The sequence below is a fragment of the Anolis sagrei genome, chromosome Y (assembly GCF_037176765.1).
Source record: "Anolis sagrei isolate rAnoSag1 chromosome Y, rAnoSag1.mat, whole genome shotgun sequence".
Lineage (NCBI taxonomy): Eukaryota > Metazoa > Chordata > Lepidosauria > Squamata > Dactyloidae > Anolis > Anolis sagrei.
In genome coordinates this window covers 28,089,713-28,113,720 of record NC_090035.1, presented here as the reverse complement: position 1 = coordinate 28,113,720, position 24,008 = coordinate 28,089,713, and the positions used below count along the sequence as shown (strand labels likewise).

The 24,008-nt window shown below is 47.2% G+C and overlaps 1 pseudogene; it reads left to right on the top strand.

Annotated features, from left to right (window-relative positions):
- The first annotated feature begins 13,827 nt into the window (after positions 1-13,827).
- LOC137095571 (large ribosomal subunit protein uL4 pseudogene) lies at positions 13,828-14,662 on the top strand (annotated as a pseudogene).
- Positions 14,663-24,008: the final 9,346 nt, after the last annotated feature.

Below are 24,008 nucleotides of genomic sequence, written 5' to 3'. Positions count from 1 at the left end.
ACTGCATAATTGTGTAAAAGATGGCTTCAGGGGCCCCAAAGAAAACAGCACCACCAACTAGGCCTGGGTAACAACGCAAAAATTTGTTTCTAAAATCGATTTGTAATTGGGGTGTTTTTTTGTTTCGATATTTAAAATAATTACAAAATTTTCCAAAAAAAAAGTTCGGTATTTACGAAATTTCGTAAATATTTACAAAACATTTTGTAAAGATGGCGCCCTTTTTTTTCAATATTTTTTAAATATTTTTTAAATTTAATTATTAATTTAGTAGAATAGGGAGGAGAAATTAAATTATTATTGAGGGAAGGCAGGCACTCACTCTGGCGGGCCCTCTCGCTCGCCGCTCGCCCTCTCACTCGCCCTCTCGCTCGCCGCTCGCCCTCGCCCTCTTACTTGCCGCTCGCCCTCTCGCTCGCCGCTTGCCCTCTCGCTCGCCACTCGCCCTCTCGCTCGCCCTCGCCCTCTCGCTCGCCCTCTCGCTCGCCGCTCGCCCTCTTGCTCGCCGCTCGCCCTCGCCCTCTTGCTCGCCCTCTCGCTCGCTGCTCGCCCTCTCGCTCGCCCTCTCGCTCGCCACTCACTCTCGCCCTCTCGCTCGCCCTCTCGCTCGCCGCTCGCCCTCTCGCTCGCCGCTCGCCCTCGCCCTCTCGCTCGCCGCTCGCCCTCTTGCTCACCCTCTCGCTCACCGCTTGCCCTCGCCCTCTCGCTCGCCGCTCGCCCTCTTGCTCGCCCTCTTGCTCGCCGCTTACCCTCTCGCTCGCCGCTCGCCCTCTCGCTCGCTCAGCCAGCGCCGAGAGAGGAGAGCTCCCAGCAAGCCAGGCGGCCATCTTACGTATTTCCGAAATGGACGGAAATACAAAATTTTTTGGCGCCTGCCGTTTCGATATTTAAAAACACTTCCAGGTTTAAAAATAAGTTTTGTAATCGTTTCGTAATTCAAAAATTAACGAATTTTTTAACGAAATACGAATTAACGAAACGAATTGACCAGCCCTACCACCAACGTCACTCACCTCATAGACTGCTGCCGCAGAATCACGTGCTTCTTCCACCGTAACACAAAGTCCACGTCAATGCTGCATGACAGGTAGGCCCTGGAATGCCTCCCATAACACAGGTTACTGCGGGTGTCTCCACCCGCTGGAACTCCACCTACAAGATGTTGCAGCGCATGGTGGAGCAACAGAGGGTGGTCCACGCCATCTCACTGACGATTGCGGTGCCGATAAACAAGCTGGTCCTTAGCAACCAGGAGTGAATGACCATCGTTCAGCTGGTCAACATCCTCCATCCATTTAAAATTGCCACTGACACCCTTTCTGGCCAGAAAGCTCTACTCAGCCAGGTGCTCCCTGTCATCTTACGGTTGAAGAGGCATTTGGAGATGCTGGGGGTCACAGTTCGTTGCAGTCTATGGCTGGGCCCCTGACTCCACAGGCACAGGAGGTGGTCAGAAAGTTGACTTTCGCCATCTGTAAATGTCTCCTCCCGCTGATGGAGAGTAAGAGCATGTCTTGGTAGCACTCTGCAACACTCACATCAAGGACACCATCTGTCCCAAAGATTTTTAGAGGTGGAAGGCAGAGCTTGTCTCACTCGTGAGCGGAGCATACTCTCAGAGGGTGGGGGAACACTCAGAGCAACTCTCCATTGCCGTTCTTCCCCAGAACCCTAGCGGTTACACCAGCAACTTTTCCGATAGCCCCATCTTGCCACCAACAAGGGATGATGGTAGGGCCCTGTGGCAGAAAAGGAGGTGTGAGGAAGCTTTCTTAGAGGAGAGCATCGCTTTTCTTTCAGAGGAAGGAACATCTTTGTCGACCCAGACGGCAAAGTTAGACTTGGCCGAGTATTCCGTAAACTGTTACTTCGAGGAGCCTCAGGAGTGTTTCTCCAGTGATGCCTTTTCTTACTGGTCCTCCCGAAGCAAGGCATGGCCTGACTTCTCAAACATCGCATGCAAGTTACTCAGCTGTCCGCCAACTAGCGTGCAGAGTGAGAGGGTCTTCCGCCTGGCGGTAGATGTCATGAGCCTCCAACGTAGCTTGCTTGACCCCCTTGCGATGGAAAAGCTGGTCTTTCTGAAGGCCAACCTGCCACTTCTGGGCTATCCAGATATTGATTTTGAGGGCAACATCCCGTAGATCACTATTGCATTGTGTTTTTGAAAACCAGAAATGCTCTACTTAGAAATATCAACACTGCCTTGTTATCAGCCCTGTGCCACAGAATATTTCTTCCACTGTATTGCTTCTCAAGATCAAGTCTGTTACTTTAGAAACGGGGCAGTATTATGATCCTTCCTGCGGGATGGGTGACCTCACAATACTGTGGTGATCCCCACTTGCGGACTTTGCCTGCATACAAGGGAACCGTCATTCAAAGAACCTAAAGTACCTTAAAAATAACTAAAAAAAACTTTTAAAAAATATTACCCTAAAAAACACCTTAAGTAAACCCTTTGAAAAGGGAGAACATTGCATTTACCAGAGAACAGCTGCTCCATTAATTTTTATCTCTATTGAGTTCTCACGGAATCAACTTTTGGTCTCATCTTTAATCAATCCACTTCAACTACCTCATCCCCCCCCCCCCGACACTTCACCCTGTGGTACAATCCAAACCTCCATCACAACAACCACACCAATAATTATCCGCTCCTCCCCACTTTAACTACCTCACCCCCTATGACCCTATATCCCATGATACAATCCAAATCCCCATCCCAAAACCAATCACGGCAATGACTCCGGCACCCTTCACACCAAAAAACAAATTATTCAGCTGGAGCCAGGCATTTCTCTCTGTGAAACGCTTCTGTGTGTGGTTATTTCTTCCCAAATTAATTTGTGTTATAGGAGATATAACAGTAACTGGGAAAGTATTTCCAACTTATCAAATCCTCCTCCTCCTGTGTACGTGTCACAGTACGCAGTGGTGTGGGGAGCTCCTCTGTGACAACGGAGCTGAGCCATCATGGCTTGTAATCGTCCTTTAATATTCGTGTACTCTGTAAAGGGGGAAGTCAAAATGTCACCACGCCAGCTGTGTTCAAGGCCCCCATTTGCACAGAGATTGTGAACTTTGCATAACCATTTTGCGGAAGAACAGGAGATAGAACTACGCTGTGAGTGAACTTGTAGGGCATCACACCAGGCCTAAATCTTTGGTGCACCGCCATAGCTGTGCCACATCCCAAGGGTTTGCGGAGGCGGAACTCATTGTTCTGGGCATATATATATCCCTGGAAGGACGCATTTCAGCCCCGAACAAGAGTTGCCAACGATGACATCGTTGGGTTAACATCCCACTGAAGTGCTATGCCATCTGCTCTGTTTGGGCAGCTAAAGCTCTTCCGGCGCTGCTGATTGGTTAGGGCCATCGATATGAGGAAATCACATAACTTCCTGGGGTCATTGAAGAAATATTTTTAGTCTGTTTGTAGATTGCTCCAATTAACAATTTCTTTTAAAAATTGGTTCAACATTTTAAATATAGTTTGTTCTCAATTAATGTTTGTATTACTTTAATGTTATTCTATGTCCTCCCTCTCCAAGCTCTACGTAAGATACGTACAATATCATACATATGAAATGTACTATAAAGGGGTATAAGCTCTCTGACAACACCGCTCCAGAAGTTTCTCTGTAGCTCCAGTCGTCTGCATGTAACACTAATCTGCCAGTCTCGGGGGAAGGTGGGGGGAGTGATGTTTGCATTTTGCTTTCACTGCATCTCCTTAAGGTTCCCTCCAGTATGTTTCAGAGGGATGGGTGTACCCTTTCCCGCACATGGTGGTGTCACGTTACTCAAACACCCCTACGCAAGAGCTGTCATTGTTGGGTGACTATTCCTTATCTTCTGGGCAAGGGAACTTTTCCTCCATCTCTCTGTACTTTGTGGTGTCAATATCCAAACTGCTGTTTGGCTGTGTTCTGTGCCTTGCTGTTGTTTCATGGTGCCTGTCTGGTGACTTCTCTACTCCTGAGTGGCATCGAAAGAAGACATCTTCAATGAGACATCTTCTACAGATGTATCAATTGTCTTGTTGGAGCTGTCTGCCTAGCTGCCGAGTGTAGGCCAGTACTTCATCCCTGACAGTCCTTGGGAGGAACCACCACTCTCTGCTCTATGGGTGTTACTGCTTCCTGCTTTTTCAGAGTACACCATCTGTTCCCTGTCTCCTGTCCAGTATCCCATAGAACTTCCCTTCTGGAGCCTACCAGTCCCTATCCTACCTTTGAGGGGTGTCTGCTTGTCTGCTGAGTTGTCCTGCGGTGTTTATTTCTGGCCCGGTCTTGTGGATTTGCCATCTTTTTCCCCCTGCGTCTGTGGAAGTACTACTTGCGTGTTAGAAGTCAAGTTAATGGCTGGGTTTTTAACATAGGTATTTCATGAGTAAAGGCCAGCTAGGTAGCCCTGAGTTATGTACTATTCTGCTATGGCTTTATCGACATGAAGGTGACTTGGTCCCCTTTTTTTCCTTCACATCTGAGCTGCCCTTTCACTGCAAGCTGTTACCTTGTGGTTGACTTTCAGGACTGCCAGGTTGACTGCTGTGTGTTGGTGGGTCATTCAGGTCTCCAGTTTATTGTGCCAAGGCCCCCTTGTATGCCTCGTTGCTCGAGTTCCTTTCTTGACTTTGTCTGCACTGGCAGCAGTACTGTCCTTGGGGTATGTTGTACTCTCTTGTACAACATACCCCAACATACCTTGGGGTATGTTGTACTTTCCCTTGTTTTCATGTTGCGTTATGCTTCTGTTGACGTGGGTAGCTACTGTATTGAGTAGGGGAATGAGAGGAGAGATGGTAGGATATAGCTTATCCCGCACTTCGCTTCCCTCTATGCCTGTTCTGCACCCTTTCAGTTAAAATCCACTTCCTTGGATTATCCCAGCTACATGCCATTCCTTCGTGACCCCAGGGAACTGGTCCAATGTAACCTTTGTCTTTGAATGACATTTTCTCTGCATCGCTGGCATCAGGTTTCTTCCTCTTCCCTTTGACATCCAAAGCAGTGTTGCCTTTCTATAGAGCAAGCCCACTGTATCCTTGGTGTCCATTGTGAAGATCCCTTACCTTGCCAGCCAGGGTGGCAGGGCCTAGAAGAGACAGGCTGGGTAGTTTCAGCTTGGAAGGCCTGGCAGGGAGCGGCAGGAGCCATTTTGGTTTAGGGAAAAGCTCCAGTTCAGAGAGGGGGAGTGGCCTAGGCCTGGGCCAGCCCTGAAACAGCCATGATTGGTTTGTAGAAGGGGGGCGGAGTTGGACTGTTGGAGGGAAAAAGAGAAGCTTATTTTGTCAGTTCAGTTCAGTTCTGGTTAGTGTTAGAGTCAGAGTGGGATCAGAGAAGCTTGTAGGAGTTCCTGATTAGAATAGGCAGTTTGCCTGAAGTTTGCACAGTGAAGTAGGCTGTGGCAAACTAGTTACAGCTATTCAAAGAAAGAAATAGCTGGGTTTTGTTTAGGAACTGTAACAAAGATAGAACCATTCTCTCATGCAACCGTTACGCTTATAAGAACAAGAACACTTTAATTGTAACAGCCAAGCTTATGAAACTGCAATCTCTTCATTCTGTAACTTCTATTCAATAAACCTTTCTTGTATTTGTTTGAACTTAAGCCTGAGTCAAGTGCCACTTGTGGATTGAGTCCCTTTTCTTTTTTTTAAATCAACCTCTCCTGACTCCCCTCAAAGATGCCTTTTTAATAGACAGTACGTGGTGGTGTTTTAAACAACCTTTTTAAAATTTTAAATAGCTAGAGGGTTCCTGTTTGTTTATACTTATGGTGGCAGCGAAGGTTTTAATAGAGAGACATCCCCTCAAGTGTTATCTAGGGGCCTAAGTGGTGTGAATTCCTTATTAAAGGAGGGACAGTGTTGGGGTCTGTTTGCCCCCTGTCCAGTTATATTGTTTGGCCATAAAGACTGCCTTTATGATTAGGGGTAGATGGTGGGATTGATCGCATTGCCATCTGCCTGGTTATTATAATTGGTGTTGCAGTGGTGGGATTGCTTTACCCCCTGCCCAAATAGCATAAAGGGGCCTTTATATCCATCTCCCTGTGCCCCTGCTTTTCTTTTTCCAGTTGTCCTTCTTCTCCTTCCACCAGGAGGGGTTAAGGGGAAATGCAGCCCTTGGTGGGCTTATAGGTGCCCGGAATGGTACGCTGGCCTTCACTGCAGGCAAGCATTCAGTCAGTAACTCAAGGGGGTTAAGGCCCGGTGCCACCTGGGAGGGCTTGGAGTTTGTCACACAAGGGGAACAAACCCATACTGTTTCCGCACTGTTTCTAGGAACCTGCAACTGCCCAAAAAACAGATTGATTTTGACAGCACAGTCCACTTGATCACTTCTGTCTTGTGTTTCCGAGAACCTGAAATTATAGACTTCGAAATATCTACACTGCCTTGTTATCAGCCCTGTGCCGCACTATATTTCTTCTGCTTTATTATTCCTCCACACCAAGTAGGTTCCTTTTCGAAATGGGCACTATAATGATACTTCATGAGGGATGGGGCACCACTCAATACTTTTGTGAAAAAAGAATTCCGTTAAAAATTTCCCTTAAAAAAAAAGAACCCTAAAGATAAAACAATACAAAAGGGAGGGCCTTGCATTTATCTGAGAACAGCTACTACATTAATTGTGTTCTCTACTACTGTTCTCATTTTGAATCTATCCACTTAATCTAACTAACCCCCCCCCCCCGACCCTTTACCCTGTGGTACAATCCAAATCTCCATCCCCACAGCAAACACTGCAATGACTCTTGCATTCCTCAGTTCATTCCTCAGTTCACCAAGTCCTTTTCCCTTAAGATTGGTGGAGAACGGATCAATAATATTTTCTGCCTGACTTTTGTTATTGTGGCCCGTTTCCTGGCTGCGGCACTGGCAAGCGGTTACTCCCGGGGGGAATGCCAGGAGTGACGTTAGCATGTGGCTTTCACTGAAGGCAAGCAGTCATTCACGGGGGGCATTCCGGTAGTCATGTTTGCATTTTGCTTTCACTGCATCTTTGTCGTCCTCTGGTAACCCCCGTGAACCAGTAGGTGTTCATTATTTCAGGATTTTTTAAGCCTCTTTCCCATCTTTGGGCAAATTCAAAAGTTCAATATAGAGCTTAGCAGGCAACATTTCTTTAATTCCTGGGGGGAGTGATGATTGCATTTGGCTTTCACTGCAGGCAAGCAGTCATTCCCGGGGGTCATTCCCGTAATCATGTTTGCATTTAGCTTTCACTGCATCTTTGTCGTCCTCCAGTAGGTTTCAACTGACTTGCCTTTAATGAGTATCCTCATCAATTTGCATAGTTATTGCATTTTTAGGTTCCTTTGGGTAATTCATCAGATTTTGAAGGGAAATTGAATGCTACAAGTTGATCAAGTACATTCCTCAGCTCACCAAGTCCTTCTCCCATAAGATTGGTGGAGAACGGAACAATAATTTTAACTGCCTGACGTATTGTTTTGTGGCCTGACTCCTGGCCGCAGCAGAGGCAAGCGGAAACTCCCGGGGGGAATGCCAGGAGTGACGTTTGCATTTGGCTTTCACTGCAGGCAAGCAGTCATTCCCGGGGGTCATTCCCGTAGTCATGTTTGCATTTAGCTTTCACTGCATCTTTGTCATCCTCTGGTAACCCCCGTGAACCAGTAGGTGTTCATTATTTCAGGATTTCTAAAGCCTCTTTCCCATCTTTGGGGAAATTCAGAAGTTCAATATAGAGCTTAGCAGGCAACGTTTCTTTAATTCCTGGGGGTAATGATGATTGCATTTGGCTTTCATTGCAGGCAAGCAGTCATTCCCGGGGGTCATTCCCGTAGTCATGTTTGCATTTAGCTTTCACTGCATTTTTGTCATCCTCCAGTAGGTTTCAACTTACTAGCCTTGAATATCCTCATCAATTTGTATTGTAATTTTAATTTTAGGTTCCTTTGGAATGGGTGTGGATTATATGAGTCTCACTCCTCGTTGTTTCTCAGGGCCCTTAATGTTGGATTTCAGGACTGCCTGATTGACTGCTGTGTGTTCCATGTTGTGTAAGTTTTTCTGTGCCCTCAATGTAGTACATCGCTCCCCCTGTCATGGTGTAATGAATAACCCCCACCCCTTTATACAAAAAAAAAACCGAATCAGCCATGGCCTCATGTTCCTCTGAGAACGTCGGCGTGCGCATCCGTATCCTCAGGAATTGTCCGTCAGCAAATCAAAGTTCCCAACTTGGTGTTTGGCCTTTGAGTCTTTACACATCCTGTGTCATTATCTTAGGACTGCAAACAAACACTTAGTGCACAATTTTTGACCTCCTGGAACACTTGTTCCATAACAGCGGCCGTTTCACATGTACGTGCGTATTCCCCTTCCTCACATATTCCACAAGTACTTTGTTGCATTCATTTCTCCATGTGACCCCTCCCTCTATGTTTTCCGCGTGGTACGCATGCAGTGTTCCGGCATTTGTCTGCTTACTTCCCATCGACTCATTTCTGCAACTCCTGGGTGGCCTCGGAATTTCGGAAAAAATCTCGGAAAAACGATTACTCATATGAGATCTGTGTTCCTAACGTAACAGGTCGATGATATATCCAGAGGGAAATGTCTGCCTGGCTGCTTTGTGTAGGCCAGTTCTTTTTTCACTGAGTTTTTTTCTGGAAGAACCACTACCCTCTGCTCGATGGGCGCTAGTGCTTCTTGCTTGTTCTGAGTCTGCCAACTTTTTCCAGTCTCTGCTTCAGTGTTCCATAGTCTGTCCCCTCTCGAGCTTACCATTGCTTTCCTCTCTTTGAGGGGTGTCTGTTTGTCTGATGTGTTGTGGTACCCGATTAAAGGTCTGCTGCATACATTTGCCGAAAGGCTAGCTTCTCTTCCTCATTCCTGCTGTTACTTCATATTTTCTCTTGGATGATTTTAACCGCCACATCTACTCCTTTCTTTAGCCCTTTGGTTTATTTAATGTTATTATCTGAAATACATAATTGCAACCTTGGCTCATTTAATTTTTCCATAAATTGATTTTTTACTTTGAGTTTTCATACCCTGTTCTTTCTTTGGCCCTAGGGGGGACTCAGAGGGGTGTCTGCTTTACTGCTTTGTGTATTCCTGCACTCCTCCATGGTGGATCAACTTTACTTTGCCGTTGCCAGAAGAAGTTTTGTTCTAGGGGTGTTTGGGTAGCTTTTTCAATGTCACATGTTGCGCAGGTATTGGTGCGGGTAGGTAGGAATCATCCAGGAAACTGGAACTCCCAAAAACCCAAAATAACTGTAAATTGCTCAGGAAAACTTTATCACAAAATCATTTCTTCAAACCAATGAGGTGGTAAAACATACGTTACAGTCTCAATCAGGACTGGGAGAAAGGGTATTGAAGCAGAGAAGCCTCACCAAGATTCATCTTTCCACAATGGCTGTGAATGCCGGAGCAAACCACAACCCCAGTTCAGATGGACTATGTTTTGAAGACTCCGGATCTTCCTCTGTTGCCAAAAGAACTGGCTTGAAGGTGCTTGGGATCTCCTCAATGTTATCCAGGACGATCTGAACATAAAGCATTTATGGATCCTGTGCTATTTGGCCCACCCCCACCATTGCTTGTCCTCTGTTGTCCTGCATCATGACAATGTGCCTTGTTGACAGATGGCCTACGAATCCTTTGGATGGGAAATCACTGCCTGCCTACTTGCCCTGTGCATTTTTACCGTGTTCCTTTTTCCTTAACCCTGTAGCCTTCCACTGTGCCAAATGACTTGGAACGGTCAATGAATGCCGTGTTTGATAGCAGCTACACTTCTTAATGATAATTGTCCGTATCCAATGCGACTTCACAGGTATGCAGTGGCTGCCCAGAATTGCCTTTGGGTGCATTCCTGTTTTCTCTCAACCTTTTCCTTTCTCCAAAATATTAATTCATTAATTGAGTAAGGTGGGAGTTTCAGTTTGTCTGCTCTGAGGAGGACAGCTATCGTTTATAGAGGAAGAGACTTAGATTTAGGTCTGCTGTAATACTGGCATACAGAGTAGTAGGTTCTGCACGTTCAAGATTTCTTACAGGACACTTTGTGAGTCTTCTCTTTCGATTTCGGAGGGATAGGTGTACCCTTTCTCACACATGGTGGCATCTATGCAAGAGCTGTCATTGTTGGGTGACTATTCCTTATCTTCTGGGCAATGGAACTTTTCCTCCATCTCTCTGTACTTTGTGGTGTCAATATCCAAACTGCTGTTTGGCTGTGTTCTGTGTCTTGCTGTCGTTTCACAGTGCTTGTCTGGTGACTTCTCTACTCCTGAGTGGTATCGAAAGAAGACAGTTTCAATGAGACGTCTTCTACAGATGTACAAATTCTCTTGTTGGAGCTGTCTGCCTGGTTGCCGAGTGTAGGCCAGTTCTTCATCCCAGACTATCCTCGGGGAGAACCACCACTCTCTGCTCTATGGGTGCTACTGATTCCTTATGAAGATGACTTTGTCCCTTTTGTTCTTCCACATGTGAGCTGCCCTTTCCCAGCTAACTTTTACCTTGCTGTTAACTTAGAGGACTGCCTGGTTGTCTGCTGTGTGTTGGTGGGCCTTTAGGTCTTGAGCTTATTTTGCCAATGCCCCCTTTCTGCCTTGTTGCTCGTGTTTATGTTATCCTCGATGGTGAGTGGACTAGACTTTGTGGGTGCTGACAGGAGTTCTGTCCTTGGAGTATTTTTAACATTCCCTAGATTACATGAGGGGCTGTGCTTCTCTTGGCACAGGTAGCTACCGTGCAGAATAGGGGAATGGGAGGAGTGATGGGAGGATATAGCTTTGACTGCACTTCTCTTCCTTCACCACCTCTTCAGCACCGTTTTACTAGGATTAGACTTCCTTGGATTCTCCCAGCCACAGGCCATTTATTTGGGATCACTGGAAAGTGGTCTGACGTATCCTTTGTCTTTGAATTACATTTTTTCTGCATTGCTGGCATCAGGTTTCTTCCTCTTCCCTTAGACATCCAAAGCAGTGTTGGCTTTCTCCTCTGATGGTTCCCCCCCAGCTTCTGTTGAACAAGACCACTGTCCCCTTGCTGTCCATCTCCCAGTGCACCTGCTTTTATTATTCATGTTTACCTTCTCCTTCCTCCATGATATTCCTCCAGAGTCTCCTCCTTTCTCCACAAATAATGGATGCAGGCAAGCAATCAGTCAGTCTGTCCGTCTGTCTGTCCCGGTGAGTTAAGGCAGGAAGGGCTTGGAGGTGGCGGGAATGGTGCACGGGCCTTCACTGGAGGCAAGCAAGCAGTCAGTCAGTCAGTCCCGGTGGGTTAAGGCATGATGGACGCAGGAAGCGCTTGGAGGTGGCCGGAATGGGGTGCTGGCCTTCACTGCAGGCAAGCAGTCAGTCAGTCGGTCAGTCAGTCAGTCCTGGTGGGTTAAGGCATGATGGACACAGGAAGGGCTTGGAGGTGGCCAGAATGGGGCGCTGGCCTTCACTGGAGGCAAGCAGTCAGTCAGTCATTCTGTCTCGGTGGGTTAAGGCATGATAGTCCCTTGGAGGGCTAGGAGGTGGCGGGAATGGGGCACAGGCCTTCACTGGAGGCAAGCAGTCAATCAGTCAGTCAGTCCCGGTGTGTTAAGGCATGATGGACGCAGGAAGGGCATGGAGGTGGCCGGAATGGGGCACAGGCCTTCACTGGAGGCAAGCAAGCAGTCAGTCAGTCAGTCCCGGTGGGTGAAGGCATGATGAACGCATGAAGGGCTTGGAGGTGGCTGGAATGGGGCGCTGGCCTTCACTGCAGGTAAGCAGTCAGTCAGTCAGTCCTGGTGGGTTAAGGCATGATGGACCCAGGAAGGGCTTGGAGGTGCCCGGAATGGGGTGCTGGCCTTCACTGCAGGCAAGCATTCAGTCAGAAACTCATGGGGGGGTTAAGGCCCGGTGCCCCCCGGGAGGGCTTGGAGTTAGTCACACAAGTCTGCTTCAGCACTGTGCTTGGTAACCTGCTGCCACAAAAAAAAAACATTTGCTGTCTCCTGCCAACTTTGGCAAAGGGGAGCAAACCCTTACTGCTTCAGCACTGTGTTTCACCCTCTTACAGAATAATTAATATTGCTCCAATTTTCTTTTCTTTTTAAAATCCCTTCAATAATTCTATAAAATCCTTTGCATTCAATTCTAGATTATTGTTGTGATCCATATGCCTTATATTTGAAACTATATGTTATTATCCATTCCAACATTTTTAAAGGTTTCCTTCTTTATTTTGTCAAGTAGAATCAAAGAATCATAGAATCAAAGAGTTGGAAGAGACCTCATGGGCCATCCAGTCCAACCCCCTGCCAAGAAGCAGGAATATTGCATTCAAATCACCCCTGACAAATGGCCATCCAGCCTCTGCTTAAAAGCTTCCAAAGAAGGAGCCTCCACCACACTCCGGGGCAGAGAGTTCCACTGCTGAACGGCTCTCACAGTCTGGAAGTTCTTCCTAATGTTCAGATGGAATCTCCTCTCTTGTAGTTTGAAGCCATTGTTCCGCGTCCTAGTCTCCAAGGAAGCAGAAAACAAGCTTGCTCCCTCCTCCCTGTGGCTTCCTCTCACATATTTATACATGGCTATCATATCTCCTCTCAGCCTTCTCTTCTTCAGGCTAAACATGCCCAGTTCCCTAAGCCGCTCCTCATAGGGCTTGTTCTCCAGACCCTTGATCATTTTAGTCGCCCGCCTCTGGACACATTCCAGCTTGTCAATATCTCTCTTGAATTGTGGTGCCCAGAATTGGACACAATATTCCAGATGTGGTCTAACCAAAGCAGAATAGAGGGGTAGCATTACTTCCTTAGATCTAGACACTATGCTCCTATTGATGCAGGCCAAAATCCCATTGGCTTTTTTTGCCGCCACATCACATTGTTGGCTCATGTTTAACTTGTTGTCCACGAGGACTCCAAGATCTTTTTCACACGTACTGCTCTTGAGCCAGGCGTCCCCCATTCTGTATCTTTGCATTTCATTTTTTCTGCCAAAGTGGAGTATCTTGCATTTGTCACTGTTAGTCTTCGTCATTTTCATTGCTTTTTGTTAATTACTTTTGAATGCAGCTACCTCAACGAATTCCTTTTCCTTCCTTGGGGACCTTAGGGAGGGGGAAACTGTTCCTTAAAGGGACTTACTGTTTGTCTGCTGTTTGGTGGAGTGCTATTGAGGCCAGACATTTTATTAAATGCCAGCTTGACTTCCCCATCTACTCCAACTAGGTCTTCCCTGCCCCCAGAATCCTCCTTTGTCTGCTATCTATCCATAGGAAACTTCCCCCTTTATCTCCAGGGAGCTACTGCTTGATTGCTGAGTGTCTTTGGGATCAATCCGCGGAAGACGTTCCATCATGTTTCTCAAATAAATCTGTGAGGAACTGAGTCTGTACCCTGCATGGGTCTTACCTGGGCCCGTGATCCCCTCTTTAAAAAATTTGTACAGACTCCCCGGGAGAGAGACAAGGTGGCTTGGTATGCCCATCCCACCCATAACTTGCTGCAATGTATTATTATCCAGACAGTCAAAGGCTTTAGAATAGTCAATAAATAAGAAATAAATATCCCGTGGTGCAATACAAATCTCCTTCACAACAAAAACCACACCTCCCTTAACCCCCCCCCCCCCCCAAAGAAATCATTACATTCTGCTGGAGCCATGTGTTTCTCTCTGTGAACCGCTGCTACAAGTGGTTCTCTTTCCAATTAGAATTCTATTTCTTGAAGATAGATCAGTGTCAGGAAAATCTTTTTCTACTGATCACTACCTTTTCCTGCTGGGTCTGTGACAGAGTTGGTGGTGTGGGGAGCTCCTCCGCAACTAGGGAATGGTGCCATCATGGCTTCTACTTCTCCTTCGATATTGCTGTTCTCTGGAAAGGGAGAAGTGTCCGGTAGAAATGTCACCATGCAATCTGTGCTCAAGGCCCCCATCTGCCCAGATATTTTGATCTTCTCGCACCAATTTGCAGAAGAGCAGGAGGCTGCCCATTTTTATGAGTGAACTTGCAGGACATTAGACCTGCGCAGAAGCATTGCGGCACCGGCAGAGCTGTGCCTCGTATTCTGAGGGTTCACGGAGGTGGAACCCATTGGTCAGACCAGGGTGCCTTTGGTAATATGTCTCTGGGAGGACGCATGTTTGGCCCGTCACAGACGTGGCAACACTGGCATCGTCGGGTGATCATCACCCTGAAGCGCTATGTTATATGCTCTGCATTTGCAGCTTAAGCTCTTCAGCAGCTGCTGAGGTCAAGAGGAACTTCCTCCGGTTGTTGAAGACAAACTAGATGGTAATAAAAAGTCAAAGGAAGCTGCCCTGCTCCTCTAGTAACTGAAAGCCTGGGATGATATCAAAAAGGTCTATAGCTACCTGCAAAAGTGCATGGGAATAGGAAAGATGCAGTACCACAGGTGCATCCAGTGCATCCATTATCTTCAATGAGGATAACGGGATCAGAAAAGCTTTCTGGAACATCCCTGGAATTACAGATCCCAATGTAAAAAAGGTGGGCATTTTGAGACTGGCTCCTCTCGTCCATGTTGGCCAAATCTGCATTTGGTTAGAATGCGCTTTCCACAAATTGGATGTTTCGTATGGCATTTGGCGCCAGCAGAGCAGGCTAAAGAGCAACTACAACTTCAGTAGGTTTCTAATTCCCTTGCTGGAATGATTATCCTGATCCGTGCGAGAAAGTACAGTATTGCTTTAGAACCTCTCTGAGAACAACGGTTCAAGAAGGTTCTCAGTAGCTCCAGTGCTCAACAAGTACAATTAAGCTGCCAGTCTGGGGGGAACTTGGGGGTGGGGGGGGGGTGGGGGGATGTCTGGATTTAGCTTTCAGTTTGGTTACATTAAATCTCTGAGTTTATTAGCCACTGGCTGCGTGCTCTGCTCCAACATTGAGTAGCCTTATTCTGAAGGGTGTCCTTCAGGACTGCATGGTTGTCTGGAGGTTATGAGTGTGTTCTCTTTATGGGTCTTCCCCACCTCCGTGGTCCTCAACCGTCTCCTACCTCTCGACACGAGGCTACCTACCTCTCGACACGAGGCATTGTGAGATCAGAAGAAGTCCTTATTTTAAAGAAATCCAAAGGAAAGGTTCTGAGGCTGTTAGGGTAGGTGGGAGTTGTAGTCCAAAGCCCCAGGAGGGTGCAAGTTGGCCATGCCAGATGTAGATGCCCGCAGAGAGGCCCCGAGCATCCCTCTGTCAGTGCCCTGCAGTGTGCTGTGCCATTGAGGGCAGGGATTCCCTCTCAAACGCAAGCTTGACTTCTCCATTCCTGCTGTAAGTGCCTCGGGGTTGCCGTACCTTTCTGGGACTGACTATTCCTTTGACCCCAGACATATTTTCTCATGCCAGCTTTACATCCCCATCCCTGACCTTGGTTAGATTGTTTCCGTCCAGGACAGCCTTTCCTCTTTACCGCCTTTGTCTCCGGAGAGCTACTGCTTGATTGCTGGGTGACTTTGAATCTTTGGGAGCAACCCACGGAGGACGTACCATCTCTTTTCTCGAATGAATCTGTGAGGAAAAGAGTCTAAAGTCCTTATGGGAAGAAACTCTGATTTTTTTCCCATGAAGCACCTCGTTGTCAGGTGGCCTATGAACCCATTATATGAGAAATAAGTGCCTGTTTACCTGCCCTGTGCATTTGGACCATGTTCTTTTTCTTTGGACATTTAGCCTTCCTATGTGCGAAGGGACTTGGAACGGTCAATTAATGGCATGTTCGGAGTTTGCTAGTAGCTTTCCTTCTTCCAGTCTCTACTTCATTGACCACAAGTAGTGGTCCCTATCAAATGCAACGTTACGGCTCTGCAGTGGCTGCCTGTATGTTGCCATGATGCCCTTTTGGTGCATTCCTGTATTCTCTCTTTCTTTTCTTTGAGGGGTATTTGTTTGTCTGTTGTTTTGTGGAACCCGATATAAGGTCTGCTGCATAAATTCACTGAAAGGCTTCCTTGTCTTCCTCAATCATGGTGTTACTTCATCATATCTCTTTGAAAAAAATTTAATCTCCCAATTGAGTCCTTTGTTTTATTTTATGTTATCATCTGAAATAAAAATTTGCAACATTGGTTAATTGAATTTTTCCGTACAGTGAATTTTACTTTGAGTATTCATACCCTGACCTTCTCTAGACCCAGAGGGGAGTCTGTGGGCTGTCCGCTTCACTGCTGTGTGTATTCCCGCACTCCTCCATGATGGATCACCTTGAATTTGGCGTTGCCAGCAGCAGTTCCTTTCTTGGGGTATTTTGAACGTTCCCTCGGTGTCACTGGTTGTGCCAAGGATCCCTTGTCTGCCAAAACTGCTTTGGATGTCAAAGGGAACAGGAAGAAAACAGATGCCATCGATACAGAGGAACTGTCACTCAAAAGACAAAGGAAACAGGTGGCGGCGTTCCTGGCTGCATTCCCCTGGGGAGAATGGAAAAATCGATGGTAGTACACACTCCCAGTGTGCAGGATCAATGCCCCCTGGGAGGGCTTAGAGATTGTCTCACTGGAGGATGGCCGATATGCAGTGAAAGTAAAATGCATTCAGACATTCCCGGGGGGGTTAATGCCCGATGCCCCCCGGGAGGGCTTGGAGGTGGCCGGAAAGGGTATTGGCCTTCACAGAGCAGGCAAGCAGGCAGTCCCGGGGGGGGGGGGCTTAAGGTCCGATGCCCCCCCCGGGAGGGCATGGAGGTGGCCGGAATGGGGCGTGTTTGCCTTCACTGCAGGCAGTCAGTCAGTCAGTCCCCGGGGGCCAGGATGGATGCCCCCTTGGAGGGCTTGGGGATAGTCACACTGGAGGATGGCCGATATGCAGTGAAAGTAGAATGCATTCAGACACTCCCGTGGGGTTGAGGCCCGATGCCACCCGGGAGGACTTGGAGACAACCGGAAAGGCTATTGGCCTTCACAGAGCAGGCAAGCAGGCAGTCCCAGAGGGGTTAAGGCCCGATTCCCCCTGGGATGGCTTGAAGATGGTTGGAATGTGGCGCTGGCCTTCACTCGACAGGCAAGCAGTCAGCCCCGGGGGGTAAAGGTGCGATGCCCCCCAGGAGGGCTTGGAGGTGGCCAGAAAGGGTATTGACCTTCACAGAGCAGGCAAGCAGGCAGTCCCGGGGGGGGGGGGGTAAGGCCTGATGCCCCCCCCCCCAGGAGGGCATGGAGGTGGCTGGAATGGGGCACGTTTGCCTTCACTGCAGGCAGTCAGTAAGTCAGGACTTGGGAGTAGTCACACTGGAGGATGGCTGATATGCAGTGAAAGTAGAATGCATTCAGACACTCCCGCGGGGTTAATGCCCGATGCTCCCGGGAGGGCTTGGAGGTGGCCGGAAAGGGTATTGGCCTTCACAGAGCAGGCAAGCAGGCAGTCCCGGGGGGCGGGGGTTAAGGTCCGATGCCCCCCCCCCGGGAGGGCATGGAGGTGGCTGGAATGGGGCGTGTTTGCCTTTACTGCAGGCAGTCAGGCAGTCAGTCCCCGGGGGCCAGGATGGATGCCCCCTTGGAGGGCTTGGGGGTAGTCACACTGGAGGATGGCCGATATGCAGTGAAAGTAGAATGCATTCAGACACTCCCGGGGGGTTAATGCCCGATGCTCCCAGGAGGACTTGGAGACGGCCAGAAAGGGTATTGGCCTTCACCGAGCAAGCAAGCAGGCAGTCCGGGGGGGGGGGGTTAAGGCCCCAGAATGGCTTGGAGACGGCCGGAATGTGGTGCTGGCCTTCACTTGGCAGGCAAGCAGTAAGTCCCAGGGGGTCAGGATCAATGCCCCCCGGGAGGGCTTAGAGATAGTCTCACTGGAGGACGGCCGATATGCAGTGAAACTTTAATGCAAGCAGTCACTCCTGGGAGGTTAAGGCCTGATGCCCCCCCGGGAGGGCTTGGAGTTGGCCGGAATGGGGTGCATTTGCCTTCACTGCAGGCAGTCAGTCAGTAAGTCAGTCAGTCAGTCCCGGGGGACCAGGATGGATGCCCCCTGGGAGGGCATGGAGGTAGTCACACTGGAGGACAGCCGATATGCAGTGAAAATGCATTCAGACACACCCAGAGGGTTGATGCCCGATCCCCCCGGGAGGACTTGGAGATGGCTGGAATGGGGCACGGGCCTTCACACAGCAGGCAAGCAGTAAGTCCCAGGGGGCCAGGATCAATGCCCCCCCGGGAGGGCTTAGAGATAGTCTCACTGGAGGACGGCCAATATGCAGTGAAAGTTTAATGCAAGCAGTCACTCCCTGGCGGTTAAGGCTTGATGCCCCCAGGGAGGGCTTGGAGTTGGCTGGAATGGGGCGCGGGCCTTCACACAGCAGGCAAGCAGTAAGTCAGTTAGTCAGTCAGTCCGGGGGGGGGGCAGAATGGATGCCCCCTGGGTGGGCTTGGAGGTAGTCACACTGGAGGATGGCCAATATGCAGTGAAAGTAGAATGCATTCAGACACTCCCAGGGGTTGATGCCCGATGCCCCCCAGGAGGACTTGGAGACAGCCGGAATGGGGCGTGGGCCTTCACAAAGCAGGCAAGCAGGCAGCCCTGGGGGGTAAAGGTGCAATGCCCCCCGGGAGAGCTTGGAGGTGGTCGGAAAGGGTATTGGCCTTCTCAGAGCAGGCAAGCAGAAAATCCTGGGGGGGTTAAGGCCCGATGCCCCCCAACAGGGGATGGAAGTGGCCGGAATGGGGTGTGTTTGCCTTCACTGCTGGCAGGCAGTCAGTCAGTCAGTCCCGGGGGGCCAGGATGGATGCCCCCCCCGGGTGGGCTTGGAGGTAGCCAGAAAGGGTATTGGCCTTCACAAAGCAGGCAAGCAGGCAGCCCTGGGGGGTAAAGGTGCAATGCCCCCCGGGAGAGCTTGGAGGTGGTAGGAAAGGGTATTGGCCTTCTCAGAGCAGGCAAGCAGAAAATCCTGGGGGGGTTAAGGCCTGATGCCCCCCAACAGGGGATGGAAGTGGCCGGAATGGGGTGTGTTTGCCTTCACTGCCGGCAGGCAGTCAGTCAGTCAGTCCCGGGGGGCCAGGATGGATGCCCCCCCGGGTGGGCTTGGAGGTAGCCAGAAAGGGTATTGGCCTTCACAGAGCAGGCAAGCAGGCAGTCTCAGGGGGGTTAATGCCCGATGTCCCCCCGGGAGGGCATGGAGGTGGCCAGAATGGGGCGCGTTTGCCTTCACTGCAAGCAGTCAGTATGTCAGTCAGTCAGTCAGTCAGTCTGACTAACTGGGGGGTCAGGATGGATGCCCCCTGGGAGGGCTTGGAGGTAGTCACACTGGAGGACGGCCGATATGCTGTGAAAGTAGAATGCATTCAGACACTCCCGGGAGGTTGATGCCCGATGCCCCCCGGGAGGGCTTGGAGACTGATGCTGCCCAGGAGGGCTTCGAGACGGCTGGAACGGGGCGGTGGCTTTCACTCTGCAGTCAGTCAGTCAGTCAGTCAGTCAGTCCGGGGGTTAATGCATGATGCCCCCCGGGAGGGCTTGGAGGTGGGCGGAATGGGTAGTGGCCGTCACTGAGCAGGCAAGCAGTCAGATTATCTGTGTTGATCTGGATTCTATCAGTCTTCACTTTCCTAAAAATTTGGCACCAGATTTCTAACTGCAGTGGTGTTTCAGAATGGGTTTGAGCCCTTGGGCCAATCAGGCCAGAGTAAGCAAATGTAACTTCTTTGTGGCACCAGATTTCTAACTGCAGTGGTGTTTCAGAATGGGTTTGAGCCCTTGGGCCAAGCTGGCCGGAGTCAGGAAATGTAACTTCTTTGTGGCAGTTCAATTTTTATTAATTTTTATTATTGTTTTACTTTTTTATTTAATTTCTATATTTTATAGTATTTTATTATTAACTTGTGTGTTTTCTTACATTTTATTTTATTATCTTGCTACATATTTTATTACTTTATTATTTTGTATTTTTTTATTTTCTTATTTAATTAATTGATTAAATTGATTTTAATTTGTATTTTTACTAACTTAATGTATTTTAATTTCATCCAGAATTTATTTTAATTTAGTTTCTGTTAGTTAGTTGTAAGTTCTATCACCAGCAGTCAACTACAGAGGGAGAGGAAAGCTTCAGAAGTTCCCCCTGTCCGATTGGAGGTGTTTTTAGCGCATTGCGCAATCGCGTCCACCATTAATGAATCGATTCGTAATTAACGAAATTTCGGAAATTTCAAAATTTTGAAATCTTTAATTTCGGAAGTCCTCTGAAATTCGAAATGCTGGCGCCCCCTAGAAACGAAGTGAGTTTAGAACCAATTTTTTTCTTAATCACCCAAGCCTACTGATTACTATTTAGTAAAACTGCAAGGCCGTTTCATCTTCAGCTGCTTTTATAGTGTCTTAAATATATGTTACTGTGTTGGTATAGTTGTACCAGGAGCTCCATTTCTGTTTGCTTTTGCATTTAATGTTTGTTGCAGTACTAAGTTTCAGGGACTCTGCAGATAAGTGGCTTCTTTTGGCTGCAATCATAGGGCAAGCCACCTGTCAATTATAGTTAGGTTCCCTGGTCCCACCCCTTTTTGAGTTTTAGTGGGAACAAGAGCCATTTTGAGTTAGTTCTCACAGAGAAGCCTTTCACACAGGGCATAAAACGAAGTGGCTCCTGTAGAAAAGCTTCATCTTCTACAGCTTGACCGGGGTTATACAGCCCTACAGCTTGGCCGGGATTATACAGCCCTACAGCTTGGCTGGGAGACATACAGCCACAGCTTGGCTGAGGGACTTCAGCCGGCCATCACATCAACCTGAACGCCTTCTTTTTCCCTGGAGGTCTACAAAGCTCTGTTGGGGCAAGGGTCGCTCGCGGAAGCCAGACGCAGTTGGTACCGGGTGCAGGGGCTCCACGTCAACAGAGGCAAATTCAGACTGCCCAGATTAGAAGTTAGGATTTCCCCATTAGTTAATTACAGTTAAGAAGACAGTGCCTGTTCCCAGTGAACAAGATTGCAAGAGCCAATAGACAGTTAAGAAATCTTTAAAGTACCTGTTTGTTTTCATCAATAAAGAACTTTGTTGGACTTACTTTAAGCCTCTACAACACTTTGTTTGGGGGAATCTAAGGGCCTTTATAATCTAATGCTCTTGGTTCCATCAGGTTAACAATTAACTGGGGTCCGACTGATCATGAATTTCTTTGCATGTTTTATTGAATTGCTTGAGCCTTGTTCATGCAATTGCTTGAAACAACTGGCCCATGCTGTGTAATTCGGAACAATTCTTTAGAAAGAGTGGTGGAGCAAGACTAGAGCAATGCTGGGCGAGATTTGGGGTTAATTCTATCTTTATACTATTCCCTCTAAAACATGGTTCTCAACCTGTGGATCCCCAGTGTTTTGGCCTTCAACTCCCAGAAATCCTAACAAGCTGGTAAACTGGCTGGGATTTCTGGGAGTTGCAGGCCAAAACACCTGGGGACCCACAGGTTGAGAATGACTGCTTTAAAAGAAAACACAGCTTGCAGCAATCATATGCAAGTTAATGATTACAGTGGTGTGGGAAACAGCAGGGAATCAAATGCTTCTGAGCAAATTTCATTGTGGCCATCTTTGCTAGGGAAGAAAGTCCAAGGTGACCTTAGGAAGAACACTCTTCCTATGGCTTGGTTGCTCTTTGGGGCCTAACAATGGCTGGATCTACACTGGCAAATGATGCAGCCTAAATTGCACTATGGTCAGTGTATGTCAGAGTTTTATATTATTTAGATCATTTCTTAAGTGAAAAATGGGTAAGTGATTGTAGGAATTATGTCCAGTCATTGTATGACCAGCAACAGTCAAGCCACCTGTGAAAGCTTAGTTATTACAAATTGAGAGACTGAGAATGTAGAGAGTAGAGAAGAGATAGAAAAGAGTATGAGCAGAGTATGCTGAAGGTGATGATGATACTGTGAAGAAAGCAAGAGCTAGAGAAAGAGGAATAGATTCCTGTAAAAGCTTAAGGAAGGTTTGCTGGAATATTGGGATCGATGGATTGAAACTGTTATTTGTGACTATTGCATAAACATTTACTTTATTGGAAGAAAGTTTGTCTTCTGTGGATTGTTTTATTTTTCTCAACGGGGCACAGCTTCCGAGAAGGGGCTTGAAATCAACCCCAACTATAAAGCAGCAACACCATAGCTGCGACATGGGTTATGGGCCCAGCTGCGCCAGCCGTCCCAGCAGTGCCAGCAGTTCCAGCAGCCCCATCTAGGAGACTCTAAAGCCCAGAATTTCTGTAAAGACTGTTTGGTGGTTGTGTTTGTTGAAAGAAAAGATTGGAAGATATGTCTCAAAGTGGGAGTGGGAGTTTTCCATTGGAGAGACTAAATTCTTCCAACTACTCGTCGTGGGCAGTGAAATTAAAGTATTTTCTCATCAGAGAGAACTTATGGGACATTGTTGAGAATCCTCCAGGAGCTGGGGCAAATGCAGCGGAACTGAGAAACGATGAGAAATGTAAAGCAAATATTATTCTTGCCATGGATGATAGTCAACTTACGTATTTGAGGAATGCTACAACAGCGAAAGAATATTGGGAGCGTCTGCGGAGTGTGTACCAGTCGGAAACGCCCGGGATTAAAATCATCTTGACGTCTTTATAATTTAAAGTTTAAAAGGGGAGACAGTGTTTTTGAGCATTTGCAAAAGTTGAGAAATTTATTTGTGGAACTGGAAGACAAGCAAATGACTTTTACTGAGACCCACAAGGCATTTATTTTGTTATCATCATTGGACCAAAGTTGGGATAATTTTGTTTATGCTATGCAAAATGTGCCTGAAGAGGACTTAACCTTGGATTATGTTTCAGCTAGCCTGATTGAACAGGAAAAGTGTTTGGAGTTTATTAGAGAAACATCAGCTGAGCATGATAAAGGAAAGGACTGTGTTAAAAATGTTGGTGAGAAAACAGCATCTGTGTTTTTCGTAAAAAGATGTTTTGAATGTGAAAGCACCAAACATTTAGCAAGGGACTGTCCACAAAGAAGAGAGAAGAGAGAAGAAGAAAGAAGGCAAGGCTTCCAACAAAGAAAGAGTTTGGACTACTCAAGAGGAGGAGCATACTCAAGTGTAAATACTTTGTGTAAATTTAAAGGACTAAGCAAGAATATTTGGTTGTTAGATTCTTGTAGTGCTGAGCATTGTGTAAATGATATAGAGTTGTTAAGTAATACTTGTAAATCAAAAATTGAACATGTGATATTGGCTGATGGAACTTTAGCCAAATGAAGCATGCAAGGGACTGCCTTTATCCCAAGTTTGGGAAGAAGTTTTCATGAGGTATTATTAGTTCCAAATTTAGAGTACTGCCTAGTGAGTGCAGCTAGTCTTTGTTTGCAAGGTTATAAAATAAGCCTGGATGATAAAGGTTGTGAGGTAGTGAAAGATGGTAAACTGTGTGCTAAGGGGAAATTAGTGAACAAAGTTTATGTTTTGAATGATAAGGAAAATGTGTTAAATGTATCTAGAACAGAAAACAAGCCTTTACATCAAGATTGTGTGCACTACATGCACCGTGTACTTGGGCATTGTAGTTTTCCTTATTTACAGAAACTGGCTAGAGTTACAGATTTAAGTTTAAAGCAGTGTAACAAGTTTTTGGATTGTGCAGTTTGTTCAAGATCTAAGTTGAAAAGGCATCCTATAGCTAAAAAGAGTTTTTAAACTACCAAAAGACCTTTTGAGCTTGTATATTTGGATCTGGCAGGACCTTTCGCTCCAAGTGAGGGGGGGGGGCGTGAAGTACATTTTGGTAATTGTGGATGATTTCACAAGATGTTGTTATTGTATATTGTTGAAATCAAAGCACCAAGTGTTTGGCAAGTTTAGAGAGTGGCTTGCAATGATTGAAAGAAATTTTTCTTGTAAGTTAGGATGTATGAAAACAGACAGAGGTGGTGAATTCATGAGCAATCAGTTTCAACAATGGTTAAGAGAAAAAGGTATTTGTCATGAGAAAACTAATCCTTATTCTCCTGCTGAGAATGGAGTAGCAGAGAGAAAGATAGGAGTATTAAAAGTAATGATGAATAGCATGTTGGATGATGCCAAAGCACCTA